Source organism: Protopterus annectens, chromosome 8.part0 (assembly GCF_019279795.1).
Source record: "Protopterus annectens isolate FY-2018-M chromosome 8.part0, PAN1.0, whole genome shotgun sequence".
NCBI classification, from domain to species: Eukaryota; Metazoa; Chordata; order Ceratodontiformes; family Protopteridae; genus Protopterus; species Protopterus annectens.
Window position 1 is genome coordinate 556,317,359 of NC_056741.1, and position 23,078 is coordinate 556,340,436.

At 44.8% G+C, this 23,078-nt stretch overlaps 1 protein-coding gene across 2 annotated transcripts in view; it reads left to right on the plus strand.

Annotated features, from left to right (window-relative positions):
• The window catches only part of ENSA (endosulfine alpha), a 494,566-nt gene that overhangs the window by 465,923 nt on the left and 5,565 nt on the right, over positions 1-23,078 (plus strand). The window lies entirely within an intron of this gene.

The following is a 23,078-nucleotide window of genomic DNA, read 5'->3' on the forward strand; positions in this document are numbered from 1 at the left end:
AATCTATTCCTTCGGCCTCCCCTCCTGAAGAGCTTTCCTTTGGGGAGACCCTTCACACTATGAGAGAGCATTTCAAATGGCAGGGCCAGGAATATTCTGATTCCAGGAAAAGACTAAGAACTTTTCTTCATTTACCTCAGCATAGACCTTTGGCTATTCCTCCTGTTTTAAATGTGATTGATGATGTATACTCTGACTCTAGTATGACTCCTAACACTCTGCCTCCGGCCCCTGTTAAGCCCGATAGGTATTACAGAGTCCCGGACACACATAATTTTCTTTATAAGGCCCACTCTGCTGACCCTGAAACTATTTCACAGGGCCCTAAAGGGGTTGCAGCTGTTACTACTAAGAACCCACTCCCCTCTGCAAAGGAGTCCAGGGCATTAGAGAGATGGGGTAAAAAAGTGTATACTTCTGCCACTCTTGCTGTGAGGGCATTAAATTGTCAATTTCACATGATACAGCTTCAAGAGTATTTGTTAGAAGAAATGCATAAGAAATTGTCTTCTTCTGAACCCTTTGACCGTAAATCCCTTCAGGATCTGGTACATAACTCCCGGCAGGTTAGCAACCACTTCTTGCAGTGTGGTTATGATGCATTGGAAGCTTCATGTAGGTCAGCAGTGACAGGTGTTGTCATACGCAGGCATGCTTGGCTGAAGGAACAATCTCTGCCAGAACATGTTAAGGCTAAGCTTTTGGATGCTCCACTAGAAAAGCAAAAGTTATTTGGTTCCACTGCTCAAGACGTCCTAAAGAAATTTTAGGAAAAGGCAAAATCTGTACAAACAGTTAAGGATTTTCTTCAGGTCCAACCGCCTAGATTCAGCAGAAACTGGCCCTCCAAGAATTGGTCTTTTCCGGACACAGAAAGATTTCAAAGGGGCAGGAACAGGCGTGCCAGAGGTAGAGGGCAAGCTAGGGGCTCCTACAGAGGCCGTCAATGGCAACCTGCAATCCAGGCAGACAGTTCAGGACCTGCAACTGCTGCACAAGGACAGACTCAATGACGTTGCTTTGACTCCGCCAACCAGGGCTCAATTAGAAGCACCTTTGGGCGGAAAGCTTTCTTTATTCTCAAGAAATTGGCACAACATTACAAGAGACAAATGGACACTACAAATAATAGACAACGGATACAGGTTCCATTTCCACACATTGCCAAAAAGAAAAGGCATGCCAGGTCTGCCACCAAATCAAAGGGCAGAGGCTTTGAAACAAATCTCAAACTTATTACAAATGAAAGCCATAGAAAAAGTTCCTATTTCAGAACAAGGCCAAGGATTTTACTCCAGGCTATTCCTTGTTCCAAGAAAAGAGCATCAATGGAGACCAATTCTCGACTTGTCCGCACTGAATACTTATCTCATTGTGCCAAAATTCAAAATGCTGACTCTACAGCAACTCCATGCTGGGCAAGGGGTCTTGGCTGGTTACTGTAGACCTCAAGGAAGCATACCTGCATGTCCCTATCAGACAAAGTTGCAGAAGATACCTCAGATTTCTTGCAGGGTCAGAGCATTATCAATTCTCAGCACACGAAATGCCTGGCATCAGTAATAGCACACTGCAGACTCCAGGGGATTCAAATCTACCCATATCTGGATGACTGCCTTATACAAGCGGACAGCCAACAAACTTTGATAAAGGACTTAAATTATGCCATCAATCTTCTACAGGCCTTGGGATATACAGTCAACATGCACAAATCAAGACTTGTTCCATCCCAAAGAATAACCTTTCTGGGTGCGGATCTAGATACAACCACCCAAATGGCTTATCTCACAGAAGAAAAACAGTCAGCTACCGGATTACTTCAAGAATCTGACAAGACAAACCCACCTGACTGCAAGGAAAATTCTGCAGGCCCTGGGTTACATGGCATCCTGTATTCTTTTGATTCCACAAGCAAGGCTACATATGAGAAAGCTGCAGTGGTACCTAAGGAGTTTATGGACTCAGCACAGTCACAGTTTGAAAGCGTTAATCCCACTCATTCCATGCCTTCACAAGGAATTTCTGTGGTGGGCTCAGGCCAGCCAGTCCAACAGAGGGTTGCCCTTCACAAAACCAAAAACCTCCCAAACCATTACAACAGACACTTCAGACCTTGGCTGGGGAGCACACATGGAGGGCAGAGGTATCCAAGGACAGTGGTCACGAAAGGAGCTACGCATGCACATAAATCAAAAAGAAATGCTAGCAGTGATACATGCAATCGAGGCCTTCAAAATTTTTCTGCATCAAGGCCATCTACTAATAAGGACAGACAACACCACAGTTATGTAGTACATAAACAAGCAAGGAGGTACCCATTCTTACCCTCTTTGCAGACTGGCAATGAACCTATGGGATCTTTCCTTGAAACTCAATATACAGCTACAAGCTCAGTTTGTGCCAGGGAAGGACAATACACTGGCGGACAGCTTAAGCAGAAATATCATGGATGCACATGAATGGATGCTGCACCCAGACATTTTCCGACAGATAACACAATCCTGGGGGAGCCCGGACATAGATCTATTTGCATCCCCCCCACAATCATCAACTGAAGAAATTCTGCTCAAGGACATACCACCCACAAGCGTGGAAAGTGGACTCTTTCAGCTGGAGAAATCTGACAGTGTATGCATTTCCTCCTATTCCATTAATGACCAAGGTGTTACTGAAGATCAGGGCAGAGCAGCCAAATGTGATCCTGATGGCTCCGGACTGGCCAAGACAGCACTGGTACCCACTGCTAAGGAGCATGTCCCGTACGAAACCATGGCCCCTACCTCTATGGCCACTTCTACTGACACAGCACAGATGCAAAACTCTACATTCCAACCTGAAAACATTGCAACTAACAGCGTGGAGAATACCTTGACTCCTCCTCAGGATAAGCTATCCCAGAGAGTGAAGAATATTATTATGGAAGCTCGCCACCCTTCCACAAGGAAGGCATATTCAGCAAAATGGAAAAGGTTTCTCATCTGGAACACCACAAAGGGCCTAGATGTGACAATGATGAACATGGCACATATCCTGGAATATTTGGCAGAAATGTTCCACAATGGGCTGTCTTACTCTTCTATTAAGATTCATGCTTCAGCAATTTCAGCAGAGTACAATACTGATCCACCTGTCTTTTCTCATCCTCTCCTAAGACAGTTTCTAAGAGGAATTAAAAACATCAAACCTCCTAGGAAACCACCTCTACCTGCTTGGGACCTTAACTACGTGTTGGAAAAACTAACACTGCCTCCATTTGAACCAGCAGCATCTGCAGATCTACAGTACCTTTCATGGAAGACTGCTTTTCTTCTGGCAATAACCTCAGCAAGAAGGGTTTCGGAATTGCAGGCCCTGATGGCAGTTCAGCCATTTATTATTTTTCACCAGGACAGAGTTTCATTAAGAACTAATCCTACTTTTATGCCAAAGGTGGTATCCAGGGTTTCATTGAATCAAGCCATTCACTTGCCTACCTTCTTCCCAAATCCTCAAAACAAAGGGGAGAAACTGCTGCACACCCTGGACATTCACAGACAGTTGCGCTACTACTTGGATAGAACAAAAAGTTTCAGGAAAACTGACCAGCTGCTGGTAGCATATGCTGCTGGTACTCAAGGAAAAGCAATTTCCAAACAGACAATTTCAAAATGGATAGGAAATTGCATCCGCTTTTGTTACTCATTTCATGGAAAGACTGTACCAGCTAACATTAGACCTCATTCTACGAGAGCCACAGCCACCTCCACAGCCTTAAGAGGGGTGGCTACAAAAGACATTTTAGAAGCTGCCACATGGAGCTCCGTGCATACATTTGCCAAGCATTACAATTTACCTTTATATTCCAGATCCAGAGCAGGCTTTGCTTCGGCTGTCCTGCAGGGTATCTTAGCTACACCATCCTTTTCCTAGTACCTCCACCCCCAGATTGGCTATGGTATTCTACCCATATGTGATGACTGCAGATGCATCCTTGAAGGACATAGTACAGTTTTGTACCTACCATAAATGTAGATGTCTGATAGGTATGTATCTGCAGTCAGGTTTACCCTCCCTCCTTCCCCTCTGTGGTATTCCTAGGGTGCTTTCTTCTCTATTAGCTAGCTGGGGGATCTATTATGGTGTATTTGTTTATATATATATATATATATATATATATATATATATATATATATATATACATATATATATATATATTTTTTTTTTTTTTTGCAAATGTTTGGATTTTTTATTGCATTTTCCAAATTTAGCCTTCCTAGAGGGCACCTGGCATCTGGGGCAAGAAAAACTGAGGAAGATGGCGTCGGCTGACGCTTTTATACCCCAGGCGCTGTGACGTCGGGGAAAGGGCGACATCAGCCGACGCCGGACCCAGACTTTGGAATCCGGCTGACTGAAGGGTTGCCTGAGGCAGGACAACCCATATGTGATGACTGCAGATGCATACCTATCGGACATCTACATTTATGGTAGGTACAAAACTGTACTTTCGCAAGTGCCGGTCGGCCAGCTCCTGAGATTTACGAAAGTATTTCAGCCGAAGTCTTCTTTAAAGCTAAGTACCCCGTTGGGGAAACTTTTCTTGCCTCAGACCGATGTCAGACAAAGTTAATAATTGCATTTCTTGTGGGAAGCAAATACCGCATAAGGATTTTCACTCTTATTGTATACCTTGTTTAGGGCCAGAACACAACGTCTCGGCCTGCCGTTTTTGTGCTAGATTTAACAAGCGCCCTATTAAGAGCCGGGCGGAGTTCGCCCTTCATTATTTTGGCAAAACATTTAAATGTTAAGTTGTCAATCTTGCCTTCATTCTTGCTGGATGGGTTCGGAGCCGATCGGCACTTGCTAAGCTCGAGAGTCACTTTTACCAGCTCGAGGCAGCCCCATATCCCATGATGCAAGGCGGTAAATACCCAGATCTCATTTGCCGCTTTGCTGATGAGGTCCTCCTTTTACCAGCTCTTGGTAAGTAATTTGTTATTCAGAATTTACTCACCCCTTTCCATATTTTTCTCACAGATTATTAGTATTCTGTCACTTTTAGATAGTTTTAGAGTCTTTGACTCATAGTTCATTGTTTTCTTAGTGTAATTTAGTCGGGCCTTTTACTCCCCTCCATCCCTTCCTGTCAGGGTGTGTGTGTGAGTTTGTTTTCTCCCTTAAAGTTAAAATTCTGAGTCTGGGACTGTGTGAGTAGAGTGTTTGTGTACTTTCACCATGTCCAAAGAACCGAGGGTCTCAGGCTTCAAGAAGTGCTGTCAGAAGATGTGTCTGACAGACGGTCACACTTCTTGTATTTATTGCCTGGGGCCTCTCCACCTGCAGGACTCCTGTGCTATTTGTCACTCCTTCAGCCAGAGAGTCCTGCAGGAAAGGAGAAATAAACTAATCTTAAGGGGCTTACTTAAACCAGAGGGCTCCCTGACCAAGTCTGCTTCGGGTCAGCCCTCTAAGACCTCCAAGGCCAAGGCTTCTGCATCTAAGCCTTCGGCCCTGGCTCCGACTCCTTTGGAGTCGAGATCGGCTCCGGCTGGAGCCGATCTTATTTTGACTAAATCTTCAGCACCGATGGCTATCTGTGACGATACTTTAACTGCCACTTTGGTGTCGGCTCCGACCTGCTCCGATCACCATGTGTCTAAGGCTTCGGTATCGGCGCCGGCTGGCTCCGATACCATTATTTCCTTGCCTGTATCAGCTCCGGCCGGAGCTCATACATCTTTGACCAGGCTTGGAGCCGATAAGTTGTCGGCTCCGTCTGGAACCGAGGCTTCTTCGGCTCTGATGGTTCCGTCGAGGAAGCGGTCCAGGTCTCCCTCTTTGGAGCCTATACTTTCGGCTCCGACCTCTCCTCTTCTTTCGGAGCGGAGCCATCGGAGCCGATCATCTAGGTCTTCCAGGCTCTCAGACCATGATTTGGAGAGAGTGGTTAGCAGATTGTTAAAATCACAGGCACTAGCCCAAATGCTTCATAGTCCATCTCAACAGACGACTACTAGTCCACACCCTCTTCAAATTCCTCCTTCGACTCTCCTCCAGAGCTCGGAGCCGGAGTCTATTGGAATAGTCACTGCTACAGCTGCGGGGCAGATACCATCCCTTTCTGCTCCTTCAGCTTCTACTCTTATCTCCTCCTCGAGGCCTTCCTTGGAGGGATCCGGTGGTCGGGCTTCCCTGGTCTGCTCCGAGGGGGTGAGTGGCATCGGACCCTTGTCCGACCCTGCTCTTCCTCTCGGGGCTTCGGCCTTGGTAAGCTCAGCTCCGACATCTGCCTCGGAGCCTTCCTTTTCGGTGGGCCCGGGAGCCCCTGTTTCTTCGGAGCGGGGTCTCTCGGATCTCCCTGGGAGGGGAGCCTTCGAGGTGATGAGGAGTGTGCTGGCCCCCGGGCTCAGTCAGCAGTCTATCCCCTTAGCTCCTCCCTCTATGGTGCCTGTAGATGTCTCTTCCCACTCTCTTGCTCCCGGACCAAGAGATCCATCGCTTCAGGTTTCCCCACTGGGAAGAACCCCCTCTTCCGAGGATTCTCCTGATCCGTCAGATGATCCTCCGCGTAAGAGGACCTGTAAGAGGAAGCACCTAGACTCCCCTGAGTCTACAACTTCAGATACCAACTTAGATGAGTCGGAGGGGTCCCCAAGATCCTCCTCTGAGGATGTCTCCTTTTCAGACATCCTAGAACTCCTAAAACAGAGGGGAAACTGGCCCTCCATTAATCCCTCCGAGGATGAGTCGGTATACCTAGAAGCTTTTGGATCTCGACCCTCCACCTCCTGGGTGTCTCTGCCTTTTGACCCCTCATGGAGGTGATAGCTCGGAAGGCGTGGGCATCTCCTGATTCCGTGGAACCAGTTCCCAGGAGGCCTTCGAAATTTATTACAGCCCCTTCCGAGAAGCAATTTCTTACAAAAGGTGTTCCTGTTGATGCCATGGTGGTGGCGGCCGCCACCAAGAAGGAACTTGCAGATCCTTCCGTACCAGTCCATCCTCCTAACAAGGATTCTAGGACCATGGACAGGTATGGTAAGCGGATGTTTTCCTCAGCGACCTTTGCCATGCGTTCGCTGAATTATTTATGTCACTTCACCAGACTTCAAAGGGACATCCTTAAAGAATTAGGTGAAGTAGTACAGGATCCTTCAGCTGCAGGGGCTCAGGAGAAGATTGCTTCTCAGCTAGGAATCCTTAACTCCATAACCAACTCCTCCATGCGGCTAATTTCTTATGCAGCAAATGGAGCGAGTAGAGCTGCAGGCACAGGAGTGGCTCTCAGACGTCAGTCCTGGATGCGGCTCTGTAATTTTGCAGACCCCTTTAAGGCGTCCTTCACAAACTCTCCCTTCGATGGGTCAACATTGTTTAGTCCCCAGGTGAAGGATACGTTGACCAGGTGTGAGCAAGACGGCAAGACTCTTTCTGCCGTAGGAGTCCGTTTTTCCACCCCTTCTAGGCCTTACCCCAAAGGACAGAATTGGGGAAAGATGTGGTTCTGAAAATCTCAGGGAGTCACGCCGGACACACGTGGTCAGTTTACCCCTAGAGGCAGAGGGGGTAATAACAATAGACGCCGCCCTAGGGGCAGAGGGGGTCCGCAGAACCAGGGCAGCAGAGAGCCTCTCTCTGACAAGCCCTTCCAGCATCCCTGAGGTGTTGCCCGACTGTCCACCCTTGGAGGCAGTCGGGGGAAGATTATCGCTGTACCCAGAAGCCTGGCTTTCCCTTTCGCAAGACAAATGGGTACAGTCGATCATATCCAAGGGTTACAAGATTCCTTTCGAGGAAAGTCCCTTCCCTCACAAAAATTCCCTTCCAGACGTTCCACCCGGTCTAAGGGAAATCGCAAAATTAGAAGTATCAAAGCTTCTACAAAAAAGGGCCATTCAGCCAGTTCCAACAGACCATTCAGAGCCCGGAATCTACTCAAGGTTCTTTTTGGTTCCCAAAAAGACGGGAGATTGGAGACCAATATTGGACCTCAGCTGACTCAACAAGTCGGTGAAAAAGACAAGATTTTGGATGGTCACACTTCAGTCGATTTTGCCCTTCTTAGACAAAGACAAGTGGATGTGCACAATAGACCTTCAGGATGCGTACTATCACATAAAAATCCACAGACGCTCCAGAAGGTTTCTCCGCTTTCGGCTGGGGTCCAGTCCTTTTCAATTCAGAGCCCTGCCCTTTGGTCTCACTACAGCCCCCAGAGTGTTCACCAAATGCATGGCAGTGGTCACGGCTCACCTGAGACGTCAAGGATTCCAGGTGTTTCCGTATCTCGACGACTGGCTCCTCTCAGCCACCATCAGGCATCAACTTCTCCAAGCCAGAGATTACACCCTAAATCTCTGCACTCAGTTAGGAATTTCGGTCAACTACGAAAAATCCTCCTTATTGCCCTGCCAATCTATTACCTTTATAGGCGCAAATTTAGACACTGCTCGGATGTCAGCAAACCTAACAAGCCATAGAATTCTAGATATCCAAAACCACGTGCGGATCATTCTTGCCAGCAAAAAGATGCAAGCCAGACTGGTCCTAAAAGTATTGGACCTCATGGCAGCTGCCATTACTCTTCTTCCTTTGGCCCATTTTTACATGCGTCTCCTTCAATGGATGTTGTTCACACAATGGTCCTACCAACAACTTCCCATGCGTCACCAGATCCTGGTGACACAAACTTGCAAAAACCATCTATCCTGGTGGATTTCTTCTCCCCAAGTCCATCAGGGCAGACCCTTTGTTTTTCCGGCCCCAGTAGCCACAGTCACTACGGACGCCTCCCTGATCGGGTGGGGGGGTCATTATCAGGGCAGGATTGTTCATGGGACGTGGCAACCGTTCGAATACCACCTGCACATAAATGTCCCAGAGATGAGAGCAGTGCTTTTAACGTTGCAAGCCCTCAACGACTTTCTTCCCTTAGGAATGATTGCAGTTCACAGGGACAGCATGTCCGTAGTATGGTACATCAACAAGCAGGGCGGAACCAAGTCCTATCCCTTGTGTCGAGAGGCTGTCAGACTTTGGCAACGGGCGATCTCCTCTCATCGGTTTCTGGTAGCAACGCATATCCCTGGGAAAACCAACATTTTAGCGGACAAATTGAGCAGAGCTATACTCATGCCTCACGAGTGGTCTCTCAAGCAATCTATAGTGGAGGAGATTTTTCAGAAGTGGGGCCGCCCATGTTGCGATCTTTTTGCTACTCCCCAAAACAGCAAATGCCCAGTCTTCTTCTCTCTCTTCCCACTTCCGGGCCATCCCCCCAGAGACGCTGTTACCCAAGATTGGCCCCAGGGACTTCTTTATGCCTTTCCTCCTTTTCCATTGATACCACAGGTACTCCAGAAAGCTACCGTTTTGAGAGCCAAAATGATTCTCATTGCCCCGTATTGGCCTCGACAAATTTGGTTTCTGTTCCTTCATCTTCATCTTTTGGTGCAGCCGTGGCATCTGGACCCAGTGCCAGATCTTCTGATACACCAATAGGGTCAGCTGCATCAGTCCATCCCTTCTCTCAACCTCACAGCTTGGTTGCTCCACTTCCTTCCTTAGCCAGGCTTCCTATGATCTCTAACCCCGTTAGGAGATATCATAGTAGCTTCCCTTAAATCCTCTACTAGAAGGATTTACACTAGCAAGTGGAAACGTTTCTCCCTTTGGGCGAAATCGAGGAACATAGATCCCTTTACTGCCCCTGTTCATGCAGTTTTGGATTTTCTAGCGGAAATCTTTCACTCGGGTTCTTCATCTTCCACGGTCAAAGTTCAGTTGGCTGCAATCTCGAACTTTCATGTCGGATTTGCAGATCACAACATTATGTCCCACAAGCTTTGTAAAGCTTTTCTGAAAGGAATTTTTCTCCTTAGACCTCCTGTCAGGATTCCTCCTCCACAATGGGACCTAAATCTAGTGCTGACATCCTTAATTCTTCCTCCTTTCGAGCCAGCAGCTTCTTGTTCACTAAAGTTTCTTTCGTGGAAGACACTCTTTCTTGTCGCTATTACCTCGGCTAGGAGAGTGTCAGAACTTCATGCCCTCTCTGTTCGTCCCCCATATTTGGTCTTCCACAAGGACAGAGTATCCTTGAGAACTAATCCATCCTTTTTGCCCAAGGTTGCTTCAAAAACAAATTTAAACCAATCCATTGATCTCCCTGTATTTTTTCCTAATTATTCCAACAGATCAGAACAAAAATTGCATTATCTAGATGTTCACCGACAACTCAGATATTATTTGGACAGAACAAAGCAATTCAGGAAGTCTGATCAGCTTTTTCTTTCTTATGCTGAAAATAAGAAAGGCCACCCTGTTTCCAAAGTGACCTTATCTAGATGGCTATCTTCCACCATTTCTGACATTTATCAACTTAGGGGCAAACAACTGTGCTCAAAACCAAAGGCACATTCCACTAGAGGCCTAGCCACTTCTACAGCTTTTCAGGCTAGGCTACCCTTAGATACTATTTGTGCAGCAGCCACTTGGGCCACTCCTCATACCTTTGTTTATCATTACAAATTGGATTTGGCCTCCAGGAGTAGGGCCAGTTTTGGTTCCACGGTTCTCAAGAATCTGTTCCATTGAGCCACCCAGGATAGAGGTGCTAGGGACGCGGTCCCATCCAGCAAGAATGAAGGCGAGATTGACAACTTAACATGTAGAAGTTATGTACCTACCATAACGTTCCATGTTAGTTGTCTTCTCTCGCCTTCTTTCTTGCGACCCTCCCTCCTGTCCCCCTTGCCTGGACAGACCTTGATCTCCCTTGTCTCTGGAAGAATTTTGGGCACCAGTTAGTTCTAGTTTTAGTTATCTGGTTTCCCCTTACAGCCCTTTAGGCTAGTTGCTCTTCTTTCCTTAGTGGAAAGTTTTTATGCTAGGCAGTTGTCCCTCTAGGTACCAAACGAGATCTGGGTGTTTACCGCCTTGCATCATGGGATATGGGGCTGCCTCGAGCTGGTAAAAGTGACTCTCGAGCTTAGCAAGTGCCGAGTCGGAGCCGAGGATCGGCTCCGAACCCATCCAGCAAGAAAGAAGGCGAGAGAAGACAACTAACATGGAACGTTATGGTAGGTACATAACTTCTAATTATAGTATGTCGTCGGATATGCAGACGCCAGTTGTAGGCAAAAAATGCAAGGATAAGGACAGACACCCGAGGCCTGCACCGAGTACTGAGACCACGCTAAGGCCGACTACCGGTTCTCAGCGAGGCGCCTACGCAGCCCCTGACTACCGATGAAACCTTATTACCGGTTACTTCAGTACCCGAGGTCGCAGGTTCCTCAGTCCCCATTCCCACTGCAGATACCGATACCACTCTTGGCGGAGAAACGGAAAGTTTAGCAAGGCCTGCCATTTCTGAAGGCGTTTTCAGGCCCTACCACCTTATCTATTAAATTGTACACTAAATCTAAAGCTCCAATGAAAATTAAAAAACAGGGTCCTCAAGCCCCCTCTCAAGGTCCCATGCCCAAAAAACAGATGCTTAAAATGGCTGAGGATTTGATTTCACTCATCAGGGGCTCTCAACCCCCCTCAGACAAAAGACCCAGGATGGAGGAAGACTACCCTTCCTCAGATCAGGCATCTATTACCTCAGGCCTTTCTGAGGACCTGGATTATGCCTATTCCCCTTTTGAAGACTCTGATGCTGAGGAGTCTATTCCCTCGGTCTCCCCCCCTGAGGACTACTCTTTTGGGGAAACCCTACAATACATTGAGAGAACACTTCCACTGGGAAGGCCAAGATTACTCAGATTCCAAGAAAAGGCTCAGGGAATTTGTGCTGCTTCCCCAGCATAGGCCCCTGGCTATTCCTCCTGTCTTAGATATTTTGGATGATGTGTATGCAGAAGCCAGTCTTAATCCAGACTCTTTACCTCCTGCCCCTGTTAAACCAGACAGATATTACCGGGTTCCTGATTCTCACCAGTTCCTTTATAAAAGCCCTTCTGCTGACCCAGAAACTATTTCTCAGGGTCCCAAGGGGATTAAGGCCTCTACTGCTAAAAACCCTTTACCTTCAGAGAGAGATTCCAGAGCATTGGAAAGGTGGGGGAAAAAGGTGTATACATCAGCCACTTCAACCATGAGGGCATTAAACTGTCAATTTCATATGTTAAAGTACCAGCAGTTCTTGCTATCTCAGCTGAAAAGCAAAATGACACAAACAGAACAACCTGATTTGAAAGAGTTGCAGGATTTGTTGCATGGAGCAGAACAAGTGGGGAAGCATACCTTACAGTGTGGTTTTGATGCTTTAGAGGCTTCATGCAGAGCAGCAGTCACGGGTTCTGTCATACGTAGACACGCTTCGCTCAAAGAACAAACCTTACCAGATCATGTCAAAGCAAAATTATTAGATGCACCACTACAAAAAGATGTACTGTTCGGTGTTAAAGCTGAGGAGGTACAAAAGAAAATGGAGGAAAAAGCTAAATCTATGCAAGCAGTTAAAGATTTCTTGCAGGTGCAGCCTCCACGCTTCAGCAGAAACTGGCCTTCAAAAAATTGGTCCTTTCCAGCCACGGACAGACCCCAAAGGGGTAGATACAGACGCCCAAGGGGTAGAGGACAACCTCAAGGATCTTACAGAGCCAGGCAATGGCAATCACCAGCCCCAAGAGGCGGCGAAGACAGAACATAGTCATTTAGAAAGCAGACACAATGACTTTCCCCTTTGCCTGCCAAACAAAGCTATAATGGCAGCACATTTGGGCGGAAAACTGACCTTATTTTCAAAAAACTGGCACATTGTTACAAAGGACAAATGGATTCTGGATATTATAGACGGAGGCTACATATTCCACTTTCTCACCCTTCCAAAGATGAGGGGCATGCCAAACCTGCCACAAAATCAATGGCAAGAGGCACAAAAACAAATTTCTGCTCTCATGGATATGAAAGCAATTCAAGAGGTACCTGCAAAAGAACAAGGTCAAGGATTTTATTCAAGACTATTCCTGGTACCAAGAAAGGACTGGAGACCCATCTTAGACCTATCTATTCTAAACACATATCTAGAGGTACCAAAATTCAAGATGCTCACATTACAGCAGCTTCTTCCCATGCTGGGCAAAGGAGTCTTGGTTGGTAACGTTGGACCTCAAGGAGGCATACCTGCATGTCCCTATCAGACAAGATTGCAGAAGATACCTCAGATTTCTTGCAGGTTCAACCCATTATCAATTTTGTGCATTGCCCTTTGGCTTATTTACTGCGCCCAGAGTGTTTACAAAATGCCTGGCATCAGTAATTGCTTTCTGCAGACAACGAGGAATACAAATCTACCCATATCTGGACGACTGCCTGATCCAAGCGGACAGCAAGGACATTCTATTGCAACATCTGGCATTTGTAATAAAACTGTTAAATTGCCTGGGGTACACAATAAACAAAAAGAAATCAAAGCTAATACCCTCTCAACAGATAATTTTCCTGAGTGCCAGCTTAAATACAACGGCCCAGATGGCTTGCCTCACGCCAGACAAACAAGGGCAACTGTCTCAATACTTCAACAAAATGGCAACTTTAACCAGGCTAACTGCAAGGAAAATCCTGCAGGCTCTGGGGTTCATGGCATCTTGCATTCTACTAATACCATTTGCAAAGCTGCATATGAGGAAACTACAATGGTACCTAAAAAACTTATGGTCTCAACACAAACACAGCTTGGAAACAATTTTACCACTCATTCCATACCTTCAAAAGGAATTTTTGTGGTGGGCTCAAGCATGCCAAAGAAACACGGGTCTCCCTTTCTGTATACCACAAGCAAGGCAAGTCATTACAACAGACGCCTCAGACTACGCATGGGGAGCACACATGGCAGACCAGTGCATCCAGGGAAAATGGTCCCAAAAACAGATGCACCTACACATCAACCAAAAGGAGATGCTAGCTGTGCAAAATGCTCTTATGAATTTCAAGGACCTACTGCAACCAGGCCAGCTATTGATAAGGACAGACAACACCACAGTCCTGTGTACATAAACAAACAGGGAGGGATGCATTCATACCCCCTATGCAGGCAAGCTATGACCCTGTGGAACACAGCATTGGAATGGCAAGTTCAACTACAGGCACAATTCCTGCCAGGGAAGGAAAACACTCTGGCAGACAACTTAAGCAGAAATGTGACAGACCCTCACGAATGGAAGTTGCATCCTCAAGTCTTCTCGAAGATAACTCAAGCATGGGGACAGCCAGACATAGATCTATTTGCCTCCCACAGCAATTACCAGTTGAAAAAATTCTGCTCAAGGACCTATCATCCACAGGCCTGGAAAGTGGATGCACTATCTTTCAGTTGGACAGCATTGACAGTCTACGCCTTCCCGCCTCTACCTCTACTGACCAAAGTCCTATTAAAAACCAGAGCAGAGAGGCCAAAAATGATTCTCATTGCTCCAGACTGGCCACGACAGCACTGGTATCCTCTCCTAAAGAACCTGTCACACTCACCACCATGGATCCTACCTCAAGTCCCTCTTCTGTTGTCACAGCACAACTACAAGATCCTTCACAGCCAGCTCAGAACTAGCTGCATGGAAAATACTTTAAGTTGCCAGCAGGCTCTCCTCTCCAAGGAGGTACAGGATGTCATCTTGGAGGCCAGGAGACCCTCTACTAGAAAAACCTACTCCGCCAAATGGAAACGATTTTGCTCCTGGAATCAAGCAAAGGGCCAGAATCCTTGGGTAATAAATATACCACAGATTTTACAGTACCTAGCCGAGATGTTAAACAGTGGCCTTTCCTTCTCTTCCATCAAGATCCACGCTTCAGCAATTTCAGCACAATACAATACGGATCCTCCTTTATTCTCACATCCTCTATTAAGGCAGTTCCACAGAGGGGCAAAAAATATAAAACCCCCACGAAAACCACCAGCTTGGGACCTGAACTTCGTATTGGAGAAGCTGACACTGCCTCCTTTTGAGCCGGCCTCTTCAGCAGAGTTACAATACTTGTCGTGGAAAACAGCTTTGCTTCTAGCTATTACCTCAGCACGCAGGGTTTCGGAACTACAGGCCCTCATGGCTGTGCAACCATTCATCATTTTCCATCAGGACAGGGTTTCCTTACGAACCAACCCTACCTTCATGCCAAAGGTAGTATCCAGTGTGGCTTTGAATCAGACTATTCATTTACCTACCTTTTATCCAAATCCCCAGAACAAAGGGGAGAGGCTACTCCACTTCTTGGACATTCACAGGCAACTTCGTTATTACTTGGACAGAACCAAGTCATTCAGGAAATCTGAGCAGCTCTTCGTGTCCTATGCTACAGGTGCTCAAAGAAAGGCTATTTCCAAACAGACTATTTCAAAATGGATAGCCCACTGCATACGCTTTTGTTATTCATTTCATGGAAAATCAGTGCCTGTATACATCAGATCACACTCCACCAGGGCTACAGCTACCTCAGCAGCTTTCCTCAGGGGGGTCCCTACCAAGGACATTCTGGAAGCAACTACTTGGAGTTCAGTACACACTTTCACCAAACACTACCACCTTCCACTATACTCAAAATCTAGATCAGGCTTTGCCACAGCAGTCCTGCAGGGCATTCTAGCCCCTCCTAACTCCTAACTCCGCTTAGTACCAGCCACCCTTACTTAGCTTTGGGATTCTACCCAAGTGTGATGACTGCAGATGTATGCACGAAGAACATAGTACAGTTTTGTACCTACCATAAATGTAGATGTTCGAGTGCGCATACAGCTGCAGTCCAGGTTACCCTCCCTCCATCCCCTCTTAGGACAGAGCTTATGACAAACACCTTTAACATACAACCTGTTTGGGGTATTCCTATATGGTGTATTTGCTTGCAACTGCTGTTTTGATTTATCTACTTATGTATGTTTGCATAACATCATGTATTGCCTTCCTTTCTGGGGGCACCTGACATCTGGGGCAAGAAAAACTGAAGAAAATGGCGTCGGCTGCCTCTTTTATACCCCTGCCGCACTGACGTCAGGGAAGAAGCGACGACAACTGACGCCGGACCTAGACTTTGGAATTCGGCCGACCGAGGACCCGCCTGGTGGCAGATAACCCAAGTGTGATGACTGCAGCTGTATGCGCACTCGAACATCTACATTTATGGTATGTACAAAACTGTACTTTCTGCAGGGCTTGTTAGCCTCGCCAAATCCAATCTAGACCCAGCCACCCTACCTCAGCTTTAGGATTCTACCCAAGTGTAATGACTGCAACAGTGAAACACGATGAACATAGTACAGTTGTGTACCTACCATAAATGTAGATGTTAGAGTGTATTCACTGTTGCAGTCCTGGTTACCCACCCACTATCCCCCTCTTTGCTGGGACTATTCTGTACTTCTCAACTCTATACAACCTATGTGGTGTATTTGCTTTTAAAAGAAGAAAATGTTTTCAGTGATATGTGCATGGTTGTTCGGCATATTTTTATCTTTACAGCCTTCATATCTGGGGGCACCTGACATCTGGGGCAAGAAAAACTGAAGAAAATGGCGTCTGTTGCAACTTTTAAACCCCTGGCGCACTGACGTCAGGGAAGAGGTGACAGCAACCGACGCCGGTCCAAGACTTTGGAACTCGGACCGACTACGGGTTGCCTGCTAGCAGGATAACCCAAGTGTGATGACTGCAACAGTGAATACACTCGAACATCTACATTTATGGTAGGTACACAACTGTACTTTTTTTGTTGGAGGTGTAACCCAACATATAATTGCGGGCGGCACCTGACATTTGGGGCAAGAAAAACTGATGTAATGGCATCGGCTGCATGTTTTATACCCTTGACGACCTGACGTCATGCATGAAGAGACAGCATCCGATGCAAGAATCCAAGACTTTGATATTCAAGCCAGCTGAGGTCTACCTGCAGGCGGATAACCCAAATGTAATGACTGCAACATTTAATACACTTGAGCATCTACATTTATGGTAAGTGTACACAGCTGTACTTTCTCTGATATATAAACCTGGGGGGGTGGGGGGGGTGAAGTCTTGCCTTCTTTGTAGGTTAGCTTTCATGGCATGGGAATTGGCAATTCAGTACAAGGTGAGTCTTATTTTATTTATATATTTATTTGCAGTTGGTTTACCAGGATAGTCCATTGGGCCAAGAAGAACCCGTTTTCAGTGGAGTCCTGGGGAGAAAAGCTCCAAAAACAAGCAAAGAAAATCACAATCAAAGTTCTGGTTACAATAAGTACAGAAGTACTAGTAAAAACATAGCATTCAAAAGTTACTATTTCAGAGGCAGGAATTATAATTAATGTATGGTCGCACTAAGTACAGATATTCAAGTAAAAGTATTGCATTTAAGATACAATTTCTGAGATAAAGTAAGCTTATAAATTTTTGAGTAGTTATTTACAAGTGGAATGGTTCCTACTAAGCCAGTATATTAGAATAGGAGATTAAGGTGCCAGAGATATCAGAGGTGGAGAGAGGTGATGAGATTATGTGGGGTGGGAGTCTTCTTGCAATTTACAATCCTTCTGCTCAAAACATTGTGGCAGACACCTGAAGAAGGTCCATAACTCAATCCCATGAATGGATGCTTCACAGGGATGTGTTTCTGGACTTGGTCCACCGGTGGTGTACCCCTCTTCTGGATCTGTTTGCTTCCCCTCTGAACGGACAACTTTCTCTGTTTTGTGCCAGACTCCCACATCCTGTGGCTTTAGAAGGTGGATGCCCTATCTTTTTCATGGAAGGGGCTGTTTCTTTGTACATTCCCACCTTCCCTCTCATTCAGAATTTCTGGTGACTTCCTTGTGGCCAAGACAGCATTGGTTCCCTCTTCTGCAGTTAGCCAAGGGCAGTCATCACAAGTAACTTCAGAGAGTGGACCTGGTCACACAAGACAAGGGATCTCTGCTTCACCCACATTTGTCAACCTTAAAACTGACCCTGTGGGTGATCAACTTTTGATTCCTTTCAGGCACCTTTTTTTCCACAGGACTTGCTTAGGGTTCTGCAGAAGGCCAGGAAACCCAATATTAGAAAATCTTACTTATCCAAATGGAAGAGATTTTCCATCTGGTGTGTTTCAAAAAATCTGGATCCATTTTCCGTGGGTATTCCAGTAATTGTTTCTTTCTTGTGTGAATTACGTAACAGTGGCTTGTCTTACTCATCAGTAAAAGTTCACTTGTCAGCTATTTTTGCTTTTCTGCCACGGTCTCCACCTTTACCTTTAGCATCCTGATTGGAGATCCATTTTTTTCTTAAAGGCATCCTACATCTTAAACCTCCCAGGAAAACAGTTCCACCTCCTTGGGAATTGAACTATGTTTTAGAGAAGCTTACTGTGGCTCCTTTTGAACCTGCAGCTTTAGCTTCTTTAAAGTTTTGTATGTGGAAGACGGTGCTTTTGTAAGCCTTGACATCTGCCAGGAGAGTTTCAAAGATTCAGGCTTTGATGGCTTCGCCACCTTTCTTGGTTTTCTACAAGGATAGAGTTTCGATGCATACCAGTCCATCTTTTATGCCTAAGGTGGTGAATGAGGTGTCTCTTAATCTATTCAGTTGCCCACATTCTTCCCTTCTCCTCAGTCCTCTAGTGAAAGGATCTTGCTTATCTTGGTTGTACATAGACGACTTTGATTCTACTTGGATAAGACTAAAGCTGTCGGAAATCCTATCAGCTCTATTTCTTTCCATCCTAGGACTCTGGGTTTGCCTGTCTCTAAACAGACAATTTCTTCTTAGATCTTCAAGGCTATCTTGTTTTTTTATGATGTCCTTGCCAAGTCTCTTGCTGCGCCTTTTAGGGCTCATTCCACTAGATCTGCTGCTTCCTCAGGGGCATTCTTTTAAAGTCTGGATACTGATTCTTTTCTGGAGGCTGCTACATGGGCTTCTGCACATTTTCACCAAACATTAAAAGTTGGACATAATTTCTGGATCAAGAGCAGGTTTTGCTAGAGCCATTCTCTATGAAAACTCTTCAGTTCAAAGTTCCTCTGCTCCTTCCTTCACCCAGTGTTCCTACTAAGCTTTGGTATTCTCCCACATGTAAAGAATACTGCAGCATTGAATAGAAGAACATAGAATAGTTGTGTAAAATCTTACCGTAACCATAGATGTCCTTCTCTTCTATGTTGCAGTATTCTGTCCCTCCTGCCTTCCACCCTACATCTTGTTCCTTCCTTGGATGGATTTTTATTTTTCCTTCGCTCTGGTGTTTCTTCTGGGGCATTTCATTTCTGAGGATTTGTATGTGTGGATGTCCTTTTATAGCTGACATTGCCATTACATACACGTGATGTCCAACGTACTTGCAGTAGCTAAAAGCTGATGTGTACTGGCCAGACGTCTGGTCGTTTGGCAGAGGACTTCCCTACATGTAAAGAATACTGCAGCGTAGAAGAGAAGGGCATCTATGGTTATGGTATGATTTTACACAACTATTTTTTTACTACAGTGCCCTTCTTCAAGGGAGTGACTACTCAGTCTATCTAAGAAACAGTTAAATGGTCCTCTGTCCAGGGATGTCAGGAGGCATACGCACTGTACTGATTTCAGTACAACTTTTTTAGAAGGGGGGTAGCTTTTTTGAGAAAAAAAATGTACATATTTAAAGGGTGTTGGCTCCTATAAGGAGCATACCAGCCAGTCGGAAGTGAGCTTACATCATGTCCAGCTGGCTGGCTGAGAGCAGGAAACAAACTTGGAAGGCAAGCAATGGATTCGCCAGCGGGAAACAATCGCAAATGGATTATCGGAAGGGAAACAAAGGTAGGTGTGTGTGTGTGCGTGTGTGTGTGTGTGTGTGTGTGTGTGTGTGTGTGTGTGTGTGTGTGTGTGTGAGAGAGTGAAAACGCCCCCACATAATACACCTGCTGGCTATAGGTGTTCAGGCTCAAACCCTGTACCTTTGCTTCAGGGTAAGAACAGCCTAAAGTCTCCCTAACCACCACCATTTCTGAACTTTGTTCAGATTTTGATGTTTGTCCAGGTTTTTTGTGCTAAGGTGTGAATGGTTGTGAGCTATGTTGAGAACTGAAGTATTTCTCCCATTATTGTTTTTGATGTTTGTCCAGGTTTTTTGTGCTAAGGTGTGAAGTGAGAAGTTCTGGGTTCAAGACATGCATGGTGATAACACAGAATTTATTCTTGCAACTTTTCAAAATTATACAAGCAATGTTTACAATGTGTCCCTGTTTTTTGTCCCCCCCCCAATAAATGTTGGCTTTTTCCAGATTTCTTGTGCTGCAAAGTTCAGAGATACAGCTGAGTGTCAACATTTTACAAGGAGCTGAGAGCTAGCTGCAAGGGAACGTAAGTTTAGTGCTGCTTATGCAGAGTCTGCTTCAACTGTTAATAGCACAACAGGTAGTGTACTTGCTTTTGATGCAGAAGGCTGTGGGTTCTCCCACAGTAGGTAGATGCATTGCTGATACTGTACTGTGTTGTAAAGGGGGGTGGATGCTGTAGTCTGTTTTGGCGAAGATATCTAGCAGTAACTATGAACCTGTTATCAGTTTGCCATCCATTCCCTATTGCAATATTACTAGCGTATCATTGTTTTTAATGCAACATAGGCAATTTATTCCTCAAGGGCAACAGGCACATTATTTGTAGATGAAACTGTAAAATATAAAGTTGTTTGCTAGCAGTAGCCTCTTCATTAGTTACAGATTTCTCTAATGTGGAATTATGTAGATGGCTTTTACAAGTTCAGAAATTGTGCATATTTACTGATACTGGTGGACTGCAGAAGTTTGAGTAGACTTTTATGATGGAAGGTGTATCAAAGAGCATGTGTATGTTTCATGTGCAAGGGGCCTATGATTTGAAAACAGCCCAAAGTTAATCTTTATCTACCACTGGCAAAATGTATTTTCTTTGAATGTGGGTTTTAATGCTGTTTCAATGAATGTGAGTTTCAAGGGCAGATAAGTTTTAATGCTAAGTCTAGTTTCATTGTGAGACTGCATTGCTTTGTTTAGCAGATATTTATTGGTGTTCGTGCTGTAAAATGCAAAATAAAACTTTTTCTGGCAAATCATTTAGGAATGAAGTCACTAAATAATGACCGACGTTAAGTTTCAAACGTCATAATCTTCAGAAAAATGCATGCTAAAGCAAGACCTGATATTGTAGCAACTGTCTTAAGTTTATACAAGGTCAATTTTTAGTACTGTTTGTATGTTCCCCCAATATATTTGTCCTTGTCCATATTTCCTGCATTAAGAGGTTGAGAGGTATGTGCAAATAAATCATTTTATAGAATTAGGAATATCCAAACCTCTCAACTGTCCCCAATTTTGGCTCAAAATGTTGCTCTCCCCCTAATAATCTCTCCGCAAAATAGCAGTTTTGGAAGAAAACGTGGAGGGTTTACTTTACTTTTATAAATAACTGTAATGATCAGAGTTATACATTACTTTTATTTCAGAAATGCATGTAGATTCTCTAATTTTGTCAGCTGCTCTAAGTTAACTGTGCTCATATTAAAATGGTGTCCCTTTGACAGGTTCCCAGCTGTATTGTCTGGCAATTTTATATTTTTGCATCACATTTTTGGTCCGTTTTTCATAAAATTGCGTTTTTCTGGCAAATTAGAGGCAAATTGTTAAAGACTGAAGTTAGAAAATAATGGCAGACATTTGAGTTTCAGATTTCATACCTTTCAGAAAATTTGTACTAATGCAAGACCAACTACTATTCTATTATCTTTCTAAGTTTATAAGAGCAATATTTAAAAAAAAAAATGTCCTTATTTTTGGGCCTTTGCCTCAGTTTTATTTATGAGTTTTTTGCTCTAAGAGGTTGAGAGGTGTGTGTGTGTGTGCGGTGCGTGTGTGTGGTAGGTAGGTAGGTAGGTAGCATACCTCTCAACTGTCCAAATTTTGCAGAATGTCCAGATTTTTGCCCCATATTTTTTGTCTGTTCCTCATAAATTTTGTGATTTTTCTAGAAAATCATTTGAAGGCTGAAGTTGCTAAATAATGACAGACATTTGAGTTTCAGACTTCATGTCCTTTAGAAAAATTCATACTAGCACAAATCCTGTTATTCTAGCAACTTTCTCATACTAGCACAAATCCTGTTATTCTAGCAACTTTCTAAATTCACAAGAGCATTATTTAATATATGCCCCTGTTTATTTTAGGCTTTGTCCATATTTCTTGCACTAAGAGGTAGGTAGGGGTGTGTGTGTGTGAATGAAACATCCTAGTTAGGGGTAGCAGGTGGTTAGTAATTTACTCAAGCTCAAAACCTGTACCTTAGTTACAGAAAACAAAAGCATAAATTCTCTACCCCAACTACCATGCTGCATTTTTCAAAGAACTGACATTTCAGGTTAATTTTCAATTCAAGGAACCGAGTTTGAGTGAATTTATATTATATTACTGAAGAGGCATTACAGCGAATGCCTCTTCATCGACACTAAAAGAGCGAACCGTGAATTACGAGAATGGCCGTAGCTTGGCTGGGGAGGGGGAGTTTGAGAGCTGTGAGTACAAATTTGAAAATCCTAGCTTACACCCCTGCCTCTGTCATTTACTTTTTCCTAACGCTGCAAAACTGAACATCTTCTATGAAAAAAAGCTTGATTTGCTCAAACCATTGAACAGGTTATTGCAGCTTAGCCTTCCTTTGTCTCATTAATTAGAAATTTTCCAGTAGTGATCTAAATAACAAAGTGCGGTTGTGTTCTGAGCTTATGATAATAGATATTACAGTAGATTACTGTTTCAGTACTCCCATACCCAAGGCATTCCCTTGTTCTGTTTTTGGGCATCTGTGCTGGGATGGGGTAACTTGTCCTTGTGCTACCCACTATTCCCCTTGTCTTGAAGGTCCTAAGGTCTGCTCAGATCAGAGTAGATTTGGAGGAGCTGTTTTTATGTTACCCTTCCCCTCAACGGCCTGGAGTCTTCTTCCTTAACTTTCAAGTTAAATGCCCTTTAGTTTTCTAGATAAGAAAGCTCTAAAATGATGTGGAAGGATGCCAGTCTTATATTGGAAACATCCTGAAGTCTAAGAAGAATGGACGTCTGCCACAGCTACATAGGAAAGGGTGCTGTGCTCTGGAAGTTGGTACAGACATTAGTCCTTTTGCAGGTG